Here is a 14560-nt window from a genome sequence, read left to right as displayed (position 1 = left end):
CCTTACTATCATTCTTGAATTTAGGCATCGATGCACTAGCCGAAGACAAAGCTGGGACTGAATATTTTGGGAAGATATAAGGATGGTTTCCACCTTTTAACTTTGGCTAAGTAAAACTGAAGCTACTTATTCTCGCCCTCTTGTTCTCTCTTTTTTTTCTCCTTAGTCTTTTGTTCCTTAATATTGAGCATGGACCATCAACCTAGACAAGTCCATCTCCTTAATCAGCATTGCAGTCCTACACTCCTTGACCATATTATCAGATACACTAGACACGAACTTGCTCATCTTAGACCTGCTATCAACTATCACATGAGGAGTGAACCTATCTAATTGAGTAAACTTGAGGGAATAATATTTCACACTCATATTTCCCTGCTTCAAGTTGATGAACACTAACACCTTAGCCTCCCTGAACTCCAACAGAAAGAACCTATCTAGGAAGGTAGTAGCAAACTTTTCCCATTTTATAGGCTCTATATCTGCTCCTCTATCTACTTTCTACTTCTTAAACCATGTATTAGAAATATCTTGAATCTGATAGGTAGTTAACTCAGCACTCTCACTAGCAATTACCCCCATAATGTTTGTTACCTTCTTCACTATGTCGAGTAATTTCTATGGATCCTCTTCAGGCTTAGACCCCAAAAATAAAGGAGGGTTCATTCAGGTAAAGTCCTGAATTATAGCTGCAGTAGTATTGGCCACTGGGTTGTCCTGAATAGAAGCTGGCCGAATATTCTAAGTTGCCACATAATGGGCTAGAGTGGTGAATACTGCTCTAAATTCAGCATAAGAAATGTGCTCATTCAGGGGATCTTGCTGAACGGGAGGAGGTGTTGGCTGGTTCCCAGTTCTTCTTCTGTTAGTCTTTCTGGGAGGCATGTTCTATAAATGAAAGGAAAAGTTAGATTAGATAAAGAGTTTAACTTGAGCTCATGCACACTCACATGATATGAACACTGAAAGAAGGGAACTTTTCCTAAAAATGCCTCGTAGCCTCTTGTTCATAAGTGTGGCGCGCTACACACCCATGCACAAGACTCTACTTGACATGGATTACAAACTCCCTAGGATACTTTAGAACCTTAGGCTCTGATAACAAGTTTGTAACACCTCGATAATACAACCTGGGCGTCATATGATGCTTACAACCCTGAAGGACCACAAGCTAACCCATGACTGGTACCTAGTGTAAATATTGAATAATAATTATAAAACATATGCGAAAGTAAAGCTGAAAATGCCATAAGTTCCATAATACTAAAGAACAAATACTGAGTACATCTGTGGAATAACTACTAACTAAAATTGTCTGAAAGCCTCTAAACATCTAAAATAAAAGAGTTGGTGGGACAGACCCCAACTAACTCCAACTACTGTCTAAAAATAATTGAAATACTAAAATACTGTAAGTAATACAATGACTAAATAAGTATCACATCCTCGATGGATGAGGACTCACTACTGTAGCTGTGGCTAATCGTCTGATCTGACTAAGTACGATCAGGAACCCGAGCGTTTGAACCTATGATATGAGACATCATAGAACAAAGACAATATGAGTTAGTACTTTAAATGTACTGGTATGCTAGATGAGGTTAGGATAATATACATAGGTTCATGTACATGAGTAATAATAACTAAATATCATGAAGTAACTGGATGAGAGTAAATGCAAGACTGGACTACAGAAAGTACAGAGCATACAATACCAAGCATATATCATCTATCTGAATTAGACTGAAACTGAAGTACTGAGTTTCTAATAACTTAATACTGATAACTAAAAGTTTAGACTTAAACTAAAGTACTAAATTTCTAATAACTGAATAACTGATAACTGTAAGTCATGATCGTGTAGAACTAAAGTGAGTTCTGTATTGAATACTGAATACTAAATACTGAAACTGAGACTATGAAAGTTATCATCTAACCAACATACCCCGATTATAGACTGATTTGGAGTCCAACCTGTAACCCCAGTTGGAAGGGTGTTAGCACCATGCCATGGGTTACTAACACTGGCTGGATAAACCCTAATCTATAGGAAGACTCATGAGATGTATAAGGTTACGTCAATCCTAGTTTGGCAGGAAGATAATTTACCGTACGCTGGCTACATAGTTCTATAACTCAAGGACTGCTACTAAGGTTCAAACCCTCTACTGGCAGGAATGCTCTTATCCTTAGGTTCACTCGGTCTGAATCCTACTACCAACTAAATCAACACTAGAACTGATCACTAGACTATACTAAGATTGACTAAACTCACACTAGTTCTATTAACTGACTGAATGCTACTTTTTGGGATACCACAAAATCATTCTATTTTGACTGGAGACTAGATAAACAACTAATTTTGGGTCTCGATAGCATAGATAATGGAACCATATCTCAACTTTAAAAGAATCACATAGGTTACCATGCACAATTCATTCACATAGATATTTTTTCAAACACCTAGCATGCATAAATATTGTACATTAGAATAAGAAATATATGAATGTCATGACTACCACATTCAACATCAAAATTCAACAATTTAACATGAGGGTTACATAAATCAACACACATTCTAGTTTATTTACATGAAACTCAAAATCTTCTTGTCTTGAAACCCACACAACAATACATACATGACAACAATTCCATTCAAGAATGTAAATCAAAATCTAAGTTCTGAAAAAGGATTCTTAAACTCCAAGGGTGGAAGGAACCCAAGGATAAACACCTAACATACCTTGGTTTCTAAATTTGTGAGAATTGTTGGTGAATTCATGAGATTAGTACTTGAACTTTGATGAACCTAGGGTTTGCTATTGAGAGAATTTTATGAAATAATGAGTGAATTTGCCTTTTAGAAGGCTTAATTTCATGTTATGGATGAATAATGTAAGGGGAAAATGACTAAACTACCCCACAAATCCGTAATTTAATAAACAAAAGTGACATGATAGGTGACGCGCTGCATTGATCAACCTAACACGATGATCGTCGCACTGCATCAATGGTGATGACGCATCCTAATCTCATCGGCTCACTATTTTGTTCATCTAAACATGTCTCAAATAATGTCTAAAAATTTTGAAACTCACCCAAGATGACCTATAGATAATCCTAATCATTAATCAATTTAAAAATTGACAATTTAAGGTTGGGAAGATAAAAAATTAGACCACTAAAATATCTAGGCCAAAAATAAAACTAAGTCTTAATACTTCACTAAAATTTTTCTAAGTCTAGGACCTCTTTTGGCATGTTATATAGGACTTAAATAGGCTAGGACTTTATGGGGTCTTACAATTATCAGTGGGCTTAAAACTCACCATTCCTTTCTTAGTCACTAAATCTTTCATGAATTTTGCATAACCAAGCATTTTCTCTAATGCTTCGCATAAGAGAGATATTCACAAATAATTCCTTTAATATTGACATAAATTTTTGATATTTCCCTTCTTTCACTTTCTTTTTCCCCTTTGAGAAAAAGGTGGAGGAGGTCGTAAAATAGTTTTCAATACTGGTTTGACCTCCTTACCCTTTCCTTTATCATTATCAGCTCATTTATTTTTACACTCATCAATTTCTATGACATCTCACTATCAGTTACAAACTTCTTAGTTTTAGATTTGAGTGCATCATCAATATCTATAGTACCATTTCTTACCTTATCAGCCACATGTATGAGTATATCAATAGTATCATTACCACTCTGAGTGGTGATAGATAGGCAGTGTCTTTTATTCTTCAGATTGTGAATGGTATTTCTCAAAAAAGTTCTCGGCTAATATTGATTCAACATAGATGACATCTACCCAAACTGCTACTCAAGCTGCTTAATTACAGTAGCATGCGATTATACTTTAAAGCTTTATCTTGGTATGTCTATCTTACTCTTCTTAAGGCAAATCTCTTAGCTCTCTAAACCCTTCACAAGATTAGCAAGTAATATTTTAATTCTAGAGTCAGTATCACGACTCCCCGGTGGAACAAAAAGACCACTCTTCTCTTTGTAATCATCTTTGATCCTCCAGTCACCATCACGCTCTCAACCCATGTCCCTATACCTGTGTCCATATTAGTCCCAACCTTGATTCCCTTACCTCAAATTCCAGCTGTCCTAATTAGACCCTTGGTCCTTGGCTCATAAACCCTCCATCCCTCTATTCAAGTACTTTACTTTCTTCTCAGAATCAAACTCTTCATCCCTAAAAGATTTACCTCATACTCCCACTATATTTACCTTTTATGCTCTGATAGCAGCAAATTGCTTAGTAAGTAATCAAATCTCTATCCTCAATTGTGCTATCTCTTGAGCCATTGTCTTATCTAGGCCTTTCTGCTCACTAGAATCACTAATAGTATAAGTATCTGCTGATCTATCTGTCTCTCGAGTATGCCACCATCGGTTGGTTTTAGTAATTCGATTTGAGATCTTTGCGACCTACTTCCAATGGAAACTTATGAAAGCCCTACCAGTAATTGTAACATCCACAGTCTTGGTATTTATATTCAAGCCTCTATACAATATCTCCAGCAAATCCTCCCTAAAATCTCGTGTTTCGAAATATTCATCAGCTTTTTCTTAAACCTCAACTATGTCTCGTACAACACCTCTAAATGTAATTGTCAAAAATTATAAATCTCATCCTTCAACTGCAGCAATCTAGAAAGCAAGAAAAATTAGTTCAAGAACTATGTTCTCAACTTATTCCAAGTGGTAGTGGACTCATGAGGTAGCTCTCCTAACCATAATATCGCTTAATCTGCAAGACAGAATGGAAATAACGTAAGTCATAAAGCTTCCTAACTCACCCCGATAGATTGTACAAAGTACAAATCCCAACAAAGATCATAATGTGTATATTTGCATCATCGATAGGCAAACTAGAAAAATCTTTCCTTAAATTCAGTAACTGAATCATTCCACTCATAATGTCAAATTTTGTTCCTTAGGGTAACTCTGGAGGAATGACAACACCTATCTCAAACAGTTCAATATATATTAAATCTTCTTTCGGATTATCATAAATTGCCAAATACTGATAAGCGGGTTGTTGAACTCTAGTTTTTCTAAGTCTGTCCCCATAGAGTGTTGCTCGACGATCTTCTTCTTCCTATCTATCCTTCTCCTCAGCATATCAGGCAAGTACTAACCTTATATTTTCTTCATCTATCAACCGGTTAGTGATTTTCTTAGAATTTTATTGAATACCATGTGGAGGTGGATGATTCAATATGGTTGGGTCATCATGAACCCCTTCATGCTAGGATCTATGCTCATACTCTTCTTCTCTCCGTCTTACAATTCTGTCATAAGGTCCATTCAAGATCAGGATCAAATGCAATCAAGGGATGACTTGATTCCTAGTAATAGGCATACACCGGTGTGTGCCATAGGAACAATAGAAAATCAATAACCAACAACCTCAACAAAATCTATCAATTAATACTCAACCTTATTTTCCAGTAATAATGCCATAATTTAATATTACCCAAATTATACCTCCTATAAACTATAAAGCAATCGCTTGTAAAATATAGAACCCAATAAATTTAGGGTCAATCCCATGAGGAATAGGCCAAAAATCTGTCATGAACTTGCTAATATAATTGGAAATTGCAGAAAGTAAATGGGGTTTTTGTAACAGTAAGAGTAAAGTAACAATGTTGGGTAAATAGGATTGTTATCAATATGATATAATCACTAGGATTGTGTTCCCCCCTGACTTCATAACTCCATAAACTTATCGCGCTCAGTAGACTATCTTGATGTCTCGCATACAAATATAACAAATTATGTATCACCTAACCATCTCTCGACCTTAGTTTGGGTGAAGTTCACTCATCTCCTCTTGGTCTTAGATTATCACATTACTAACCCTTATTCTAGATCTCAGTTTAACTATCTCTTCTTTGTCTCAAGTTAATTAGATGAAGGTTGGTAGCTTAAAATTATTATTGTAATTTTTTCTAATCTCTACCTCTCTCTCAAGCAAGTATAAAATCTAGGCGAGTTCCTAAAATTTGCAACCTTTAAGAATGAAATCAAAACAAAAGAAATCCCAATACATGAAAAAAATACAAAGTTAGAATGACTTTGCACTTGCCCTACTTTGTTAATCCATCAGGGTTCCCACAACCCTATTTATGAGTTTATCTACTCATAATTGTAAAAACACACATAGAATTCATGGATGAAATCATATGAATAAACTTACAAAAAATAATAATGAAAACCCAAAATCTCAAATTAATCTCAAACCCTAACAACTAAGAACAATAATTCTAAGATTAATAATGTATCTCAAAAATCAAAACAATATAAAATATTTATAAAGTGCATAAACTGAAAAAAAACATCTAATAGGTATTTATAAATACATTAGCAACCTATCCTAAATATAGTAGGAAAGTTAAGTCGGCACAAACCCATGACCCAACTTACAAGCCATAGGTTGTACCTACGAGGTGTAAGTAGGCTCTTGGAAATTAGAGAAATCTTTAGGTTGTAGATTACCTACCTAAAAAGGCACCCTACGGTCTGTAGATAGTACCTACGCCTCATAGGTAAGGAGCGAAGAAATCAGACTTGGCCCTCAACTCTCAAAACTTCAAACCACCAACCTACGTGGCCAACCTATGTGGCTAACCTACGGACCTATAGGTACTATCTATGAGCTCGTAGGTAGCCTTTTCAGCTATACATTATTTTTATTTATTTTTTTGGCTCCAAACTCAATTTCCTTGTAAAATCAAACCAAAAGCACATAACTTCTAACAAAGTACATAATTACTTGAATAATTTCCCCTTTTAAGCATTTAAGTTCCATGAAACCATGGCACATCAATGTACATTAAAGTTTGACAGTTCAAAGATATCGCATCTACAGAGTGCATTTGATGCAAGTTCACTACAAAATGTTTAAAGGGAAACGTACTTATCCAGATGCAATTTATATTTGATTGTAGATCACATATTTGTCCATACATTTTTTATGAAAAAGTCATTTTTCATTTATGAGGGGGATTGTTGGCTTCAAAGTGAAAGTGAATGGGAAATGGAGAGAAGAAAATAAAGGGAAATATAAAGTGTGTATTCACTTTATAAAGGAAATGTACTCCCTCATTGGTGGGAGAAAGGAAAATCCTGGTGCTTAAGTATAGAATCACTCCTTAACATGGATAAAAAAGCAAGAACAAGGCAAGCCATGCATCGTCATCGTCGTCCCTTGATTGGTTCGACTTCGACTGTGGTTTTGGATTTGGATTTGGAAATAATCGATTGAGAGATTATCTTTTTGAACAAAACTCAATTGAACCTTGATAATTAGTGTTGTCTTAATCTAAATATCTAATAAAGAACTTTCCCTATTTGTGAACGCACTCGAGCATGTGCAGACGCATGTCACAACGCAACTTAAAGGGATGTGTCTCTTTGAGGCGTAGTTTGATAAAGAAAAAGGTGACCTATACACACACCTAGCGACCTATGGACATAAGTTCCAATGTAGGTCAAGCTAGAATATTCTAGTTTATGTCATAAAGCAACCTACGGCCGTATGTGGGCTACCTACTCACGCAGATGGATCAATAGGTGACTTGACAGTTTGAAATAGTGTGTCTTTTCAAGAACCATTTCTTCCTTTTTGAAGCACTACCTTTTGTCTATATATACCTAAATTTTTCCACAGGTAAAGGCATGAATATTTTGAAGTCAGATACTTGCTTCTCTTTAAAAAACTTAAGTGTTATCTACAATCGCTGAGTGAGTTCGTACTTCAGTAAATTTGAGGTATTGCTATTTGCTGAGTGAATCATTTTATCTTGGGAAGATAAATTCCATAACCTCGGGAACTTGAGGAGAATAAATTTCTTAAGAATACACTATGAATACAATGGACTTGATTCTTTCTATCTCCATCTCTTTCTAAACATTGGTTTTACTGTTTTTCCATAAAATAGTTTGAACTTCATTTTGAGAGCTCATAAATTATATGAACTTTTGTTTGAAGTTCTTGAAACTTAATTTTGATAGTTCATAACTTTTTTGAACTTTTGTTTGAAGTTTTTGTTGATTAATACAGATTCTGTACCCGAAAAATAATATTTCTCTCCATAAATTTCAAGAAGTTTGGGTTCCATTTGATTTTAAAAGTTTTTCAAATATGTTTTCAATATTATTTTTGAATGAAACCTCTACATTAAATGTTGTTATATGAATAACTGAAATTATATTCCATAACTATTAAGTTCGAATTTATTTGAGTTGGGTTCAAATTTGTAAGTAAAAATTGCTTAAAGCTGAAAAAATAGTGGTTGTTCATTGATCTGGAAGTAGGGTTGGGCACATTTTGGTTCAAACCAAAAAAAACAAAAAACTAAATCAAAATTTAATTTTGATTTTGGTTTTTTGGATTTTTGATTCATCTTTGATTTCAAAGTTTAGAAATTCGGTTAAATGGTTCGATTTTTAATTTTTCAGAAAAAAATTTAGATAAACCAAAAACCCAAAATTAAATAATATATAAATTTAAATATATATATATATATATATATATTATTTATATTCCGTATAATTATATAAATATATAATAATTAACTTGTAACCCTAAGTATTCATTTCATATTTTCATTACTGCTGAAACAACGACACCTCAAGGAGACGAGTGTTGAGGTTCACTATTGACTTTTGTGTTGTTTTGTGGACTGTTTATGCAAACTTATGCATAATGTAGTTATGTATTATGTTAAATTTATGGTTATCTCATTTCATTTCATGCATTTTGAGATATTTATAATTGGAAATAAAAAATAGGTTTGAAAAAAATCATTATCCTAAAAAAATTACCAATTTGAAATGCCAGTCATGACAAAAAAGGCTCACTACTTTAATCTTCAAAACCAAAATAAAAATTCAAAATAACCGAACTAAATTTGTAAAAACCAATCCAAACCAAATTTATTTTGGTTTGATTACGATTGTCATTTTCGTCAATTCAAAAACTAAAAAATAAATCGATATTAAACAACCAAATCAAACAAACCAAATTTCCAACCCTATTTGGAAGAAAAAGTGGCCCAAGAGCCATTGTTGGAGTCAAGCTTGAGATAGAAATTTTTTTGTGGCTTCGAAATGAGTTGTTTTTGATAGCTAAAAACCCTCTATTTGAGGCTGAGTAATGTGAAGAAAAAATTGAAAATGCCTTGACAGACATTATTGAAACTTTGAAACGTTAATTTTCTGCAAATTCTACCAACCTTGTTCAATTCTTTTCTTAGTTTCATAATTAATAACAATCCATTATGTGCAATAAATGCAGATTTATTTTTGCAATAAACTTCTTGAGATTTAAGGAGAGGAAGAAAGAAAATTTTATTTTTGTGTTTAGGACTTTGTAAATAGATAAAGAGAAAAGGAAAAAGAAAAAATAAAAAAATAAAATTAGAAATGAAAAAAGAATATTAAGGAAATAAAAATTAGGTGGTGAGGTGGCATGTCATGTGTCACATGGCATCCAACTCACCCAAATGTTAAGCCATGTGGAAAAGTGTGAAATATAGGGGCATTTTTGTTAATTTTGCTAAGGGTAGTGGTATATTTAGTCCTAAAGTATGACTAAGGATAAATCTAGCTAATAAATTAAAGTAAAGGACTATTTTTTTAATCCTTTTTTCAATTAAAAAAAAAAAAGAAATAAAGAAAATTTTTGGCCCTTTTCTCAATAAAAGAAAAACGAAAACGAAAAAAGAGGAAGAAAAAATTGGGGGAAAAAAGAAAAATAGAAGAGATAAAGAGAGGAAATAAAGGAGAGAGGCTATGGATTGTATTTAATTAACAAGATAAATTATAAATTATAATTAATAAAAACTTAAGCAAAATAAGGTAATTAGGAATATATGTTTGCTAAGCCATGTGGTTATCCCATGAAAATACCCAGTCACGTTTATTTATGAAAAAAGTATAGAGCATAATATAGTTAAATCTGTAATTATGATACATAACAACACTTTAAATAAATTAATTGAAATAGCAAAAGTAGCAATATGTAGGGTGGATCCAGGAGAATACCCCATATGCAGTTGTCAAGTGTAACTCCCCATTTTTCGTGCTTCAACATTTATCCTTTCCTATTTTATCTTTCTCAATTTTTCTCCTGTTTTTTAGAATTCAGATTCTACAATATTTTGAAAAGCTTTCTACCCAAAATTGCATTTCATAAAATCAGGTAACAATTAATTTCAGTTTTTGCATTTTATCTCTTCCCAAATATACATCTCTAAAAATGAATTGTATTTCTCTTTTACACATTGATTTTATGTTTCGACATTGGTATTGGAGGAGATAGACTATTAATGGATAAATTGAAGGAGATGAATAAAGATTTTGTTCATAGTGTTCTATGGAAAAGGGAATTGTTAGTTGTTATTCATGGAGTAAAAAGAAAGAATTTTTAAAATCAATGTTCTCAGATTTACTTAATGCAACATAGTTTTCTCATTGAATAAAGTTTCATTTTCAGATCTATAATGACAACTTTCAATTCCTTTCTTAGATCTATGTTCCTAATACATTCCGATTATCATTTGCATTTTTTTTCATATTTATTTTGTAATTTTCTTTCACTCTTCATTAGATTTCATCTAATTTCTTCAATTTCAATAATGTTCTTGTTTGTATATTTGTATCAATGTATAAATTGATATATATTTTTATAGTTGTATCAATGTATAAATTTAATTTAAATTATTTTAGTTTCGTTAGACGTTTGTATCCAATATAACGTGATTTTTTACAGTTCAAACGTATTTGGATTGGTGAATTTATACAATTGTAATACATTTTTGTATCATGCAATTGTATAATTGTATTAGTGACTTTTGTTTGATTGAAGTGTATTTGTTAATGTATGTATGCATTGTATATCAATTTAATGTCAATAAAGCTTGAATTTGCAGTTGTATATGTATTTCATAACAAATAAATGAATTTATATATGTAATTCAAAGAGTGATAACAGTGTTTTAATGGGTCTATATGTTGTATATTCATTTAAAGTTGTAAAAATAGTTGCATTTTGTATGTGAATAAGGCCTGAAATTTATAATTGTATACCCATTTCAAAACAAAGAAATGAATTTGTATATGTATTTCAAAGAATGATGGCAGTGTTTAAAGAGTCTATGTGTTGTATATGTATTTGAGATCATAAAATAATTATATATTTGTATGTGAATGTCAAAACTCGAGACTACCCCCTAGTCACAATATGGTACTCAGAGTCACAAGTAACTCCAAGCTAACCCATGGTCTGGCAAAATATGAAGAATATTAAAGCAAATAATGAGATACTGAGTGGAAACTAAACTAAATAACACGATTATAATGAAAGTAAAATCAATACTGGATGTCAAAACTGAGACTGTCTAACATAATCAACATACTGAAAATACAAATGTTTGTTTGAAAGACTCTAAATCATATGAGTTGTTGGGATAAGACTCCAACTAACTCCAACTATCTAAAACTAGAATACTACTGAAAAGAAATTTCGATAAATAGCCCTCGAAAGATGAGAACTAACCAAACATTATTGCTGATACGGTGCATAATCATACTAAGAGTGATATGGATGGTAAATGTTGGAACCTATATTATAAGACAATATAACACAAAATAAAATATGCGATCAATACTTTAAATGTACTGAGTATGTGAGATGGAAAATAACTGATATAGGCTAAACACAATGCACATGACATGATAAAATTATGCAAGACTAAGTAATAAACATGTACTGTATTATAAGCTAACAATTGAGTACGATGTCATGCAAGTATCTAAATCTAAACTATGAACAGTGGATAGTGGGAGCTACTATTAATCGACATACTCTAATCTGAGTTAACCAAGGTCCAACCTATAACCCCAGATGGATGGGTGTTAGTATCTTGCCAAGGGTACGATTACTAACTGACGTGGATCCACTAAACTATTGTCTGAAAAGACTAAGGTGTCAATGTGTGACCCTTTAGAACCTAAGAAGGCATAGTTCTAGGACTTAGATACTTCTACTAAAGATCTGAACCTAACTGACAGGTGAGCCTTCATTCCTGCGTCCGCTCGGGGCTAAGAACTACTCCCAACTGAATGACATTTATAACTGAAAATGCTCAAGAATATTAATATTTTGAAAATTGAATATAAATACATGATATAAAAGTATTCAATAAAAATTAAGTTGGAGGATCTATAAATGATAAGTGTATACATGAAATCCTAGGTCATCGGGTGTTCATAACCTACCATCTCTGAAGAATGCAACTAATCATGACAATACTACAATCTGGGCATAATAAGAAATTTCATAACTCAAGCCTAAAATTAAGAATTTATCAATATAATGATATTTCATAATGATGAGCATGGAAAGATGCTCAAATTTATGAGAAAATATGTATTCATGGTTTAGTCAAAGTAAGAAATTGAAAACTAAAGAAATTCACTCTTTACATGGAAATTCTAAGCTTGAATGGTGAATTAAACTTGGGAAATTGAGTTAACTTTGGGACTCAATGAATGAAAGGAAAACCAATGACCAAACCCCACATACCTGAGGTTTAAAACCTTGATGACACCTTTGAATTTAGAACCTAAAGTTGAAGAACCCTAGTTTTTGCCTTTAGAGAAGAAAATTATCTATTTCTCTATGTTCTCTCTAAGACTTGACTGGATTTTGAGCTACTAGAGAATTCAGGATGTTTTAGCCTTATATTCCAGTCTAAGGATCATTTAAACTACGGTTTTTTGGTGTTAGAAGTGTAGGAAAAGACCAAACAACACTTTTAAAAATGCTACAACACTGCAGAATAGTCCCGGCTAACAGTTTAGATGATGAAAAGTAAATCCCTTGACTAACCATCACACAACCTATCACAAAATGACCAAATTTTGGTCTTACTACTTAAGACTGACAGTTTTCCCCAATGGTCCATTGCTGGTATATGGCTCGTCACCTGTGACGTCATACTTTGGCAGACAGATACCCATTGGTAAATTGCGCATAACTTCTTACTCTGATATTGTATTAAGGATAAATGTGTTGTGTTGGAAATATAATTCAAATATCTATTATTTAGTGGGTATTGAGCTTAAAAATATATTAGAATTTAAGAGTTATGCTCATTTGAAGTTAACAATAGAAAAATACTTTACAATAAATCAATCGGTAAGGGAGGTTTTGATTTGGATATGAGCTAGGAATTATTTGTGGCCTTAATACATGCCTAAATTACTTCTCACACTGTCAAAAAATGAAATTTTATTTATGCATGTATGTCATGAACCGAACCTAGGCCCTGGCCGTGACGAGCAAACTGAACCATAAAGGCCCGATCACCCATCTAACTTGTAATCACATACACCATTCATATACAAAAAATAAATGCGAAAATATAACTGAATAAGGGATCATGGTGATGCTCTGAAAACAACATAATGTTAAATACTACAATTCGACAACATTAAAATAATATCTAACTCGGTCTGCAAAATCTCTACAACATAAGAACAAAGCTGTCTGAAAACTGGGACAAGGGCCCCAATAGACCAAAAGCATAATAACGATAAATTACTAAAGGAAATTAGGCCCTATGAAATATGAAAGGCTCAACAACTGAACTCTGCACTTCAGTCTGAAGAAATCTACTGCTTATCCGGACCCCTAGATTGTGCCTCAGAACCTGAAAGGTAGGGGTTCAATACAGTTGTACTGGTATGCAGAGCAAATCTAAAATAGTAATTGGTATTCAACATATATTAGATCAATTTAAAACAATTCATAAATATATCATAAGGTAAAATCACATGGGCATATTTAAAAAACTTTGTAAAATCATCTGAACTCTGTGACACTCTTTGTTTTACTTCTGCACTAGGAGGTATACCCTACAAATCTGTAATTCCATGGGTTATATGGAATATTCCCTTAACTCGGTAGCCAAGCCCCCAACCCAAGTTTGTTGCAAGGGTCGGAGTCTCTAAATCTCTACTACGCCACAGGGTCATTGCCAGCGTGCAAAAGTAATATACCCGTATTGGCAAAATACGATTTTAGGCTATGAGTTGATTGACTCGTTCCCTCTTTGGGTAACCACCTAACCCTCTTTAAGCCCATTTTTAATTCTGTACAATATGTAAACTCTGAAATCAAGTTCTGAAGACTCTAATTCTATTATGGCATATATTTACATAGTATCGTCATACCATTGACTTGAAAGTCACATTCTCTAAGCCATTTATAGCAACTTATGTCTATATTCTCAAATCATGAAATTCAAGATCACCATATCAACAATTCTTTTCAAGAAACACATTCTGTAAAACTCATGTAAAACCATGCAGGCAATTCTCTTTATGAACAATTCAGTAAACAAAGGTGGTCATGTCAAAATTCTTAATTTCATGCAATTCTTTCTCTTTAACACAAAATATAGTTATATCAAGAAACACTCTCTCATCATCTCTAAATCATGTTCAAATACTATGAAATTGATAAAA

This window comes from Capsicum annuum, chromosome 9 (genome assembly GCF_002878395.1).
Source record: "Capsicum annuum cultivar UCD-10X-F1 chromosome 9, UCD10Xv1.1, whole genome shotgun sequence".
NCBI lineage: Eukaryota > Viridiplantae > Streptophyta > Magnoliopsida > Solanales > Solanaceae > Capsicum > Capsicum annuum.
This window is presented reverse-complemented; position numbering follows the sequence as displayed.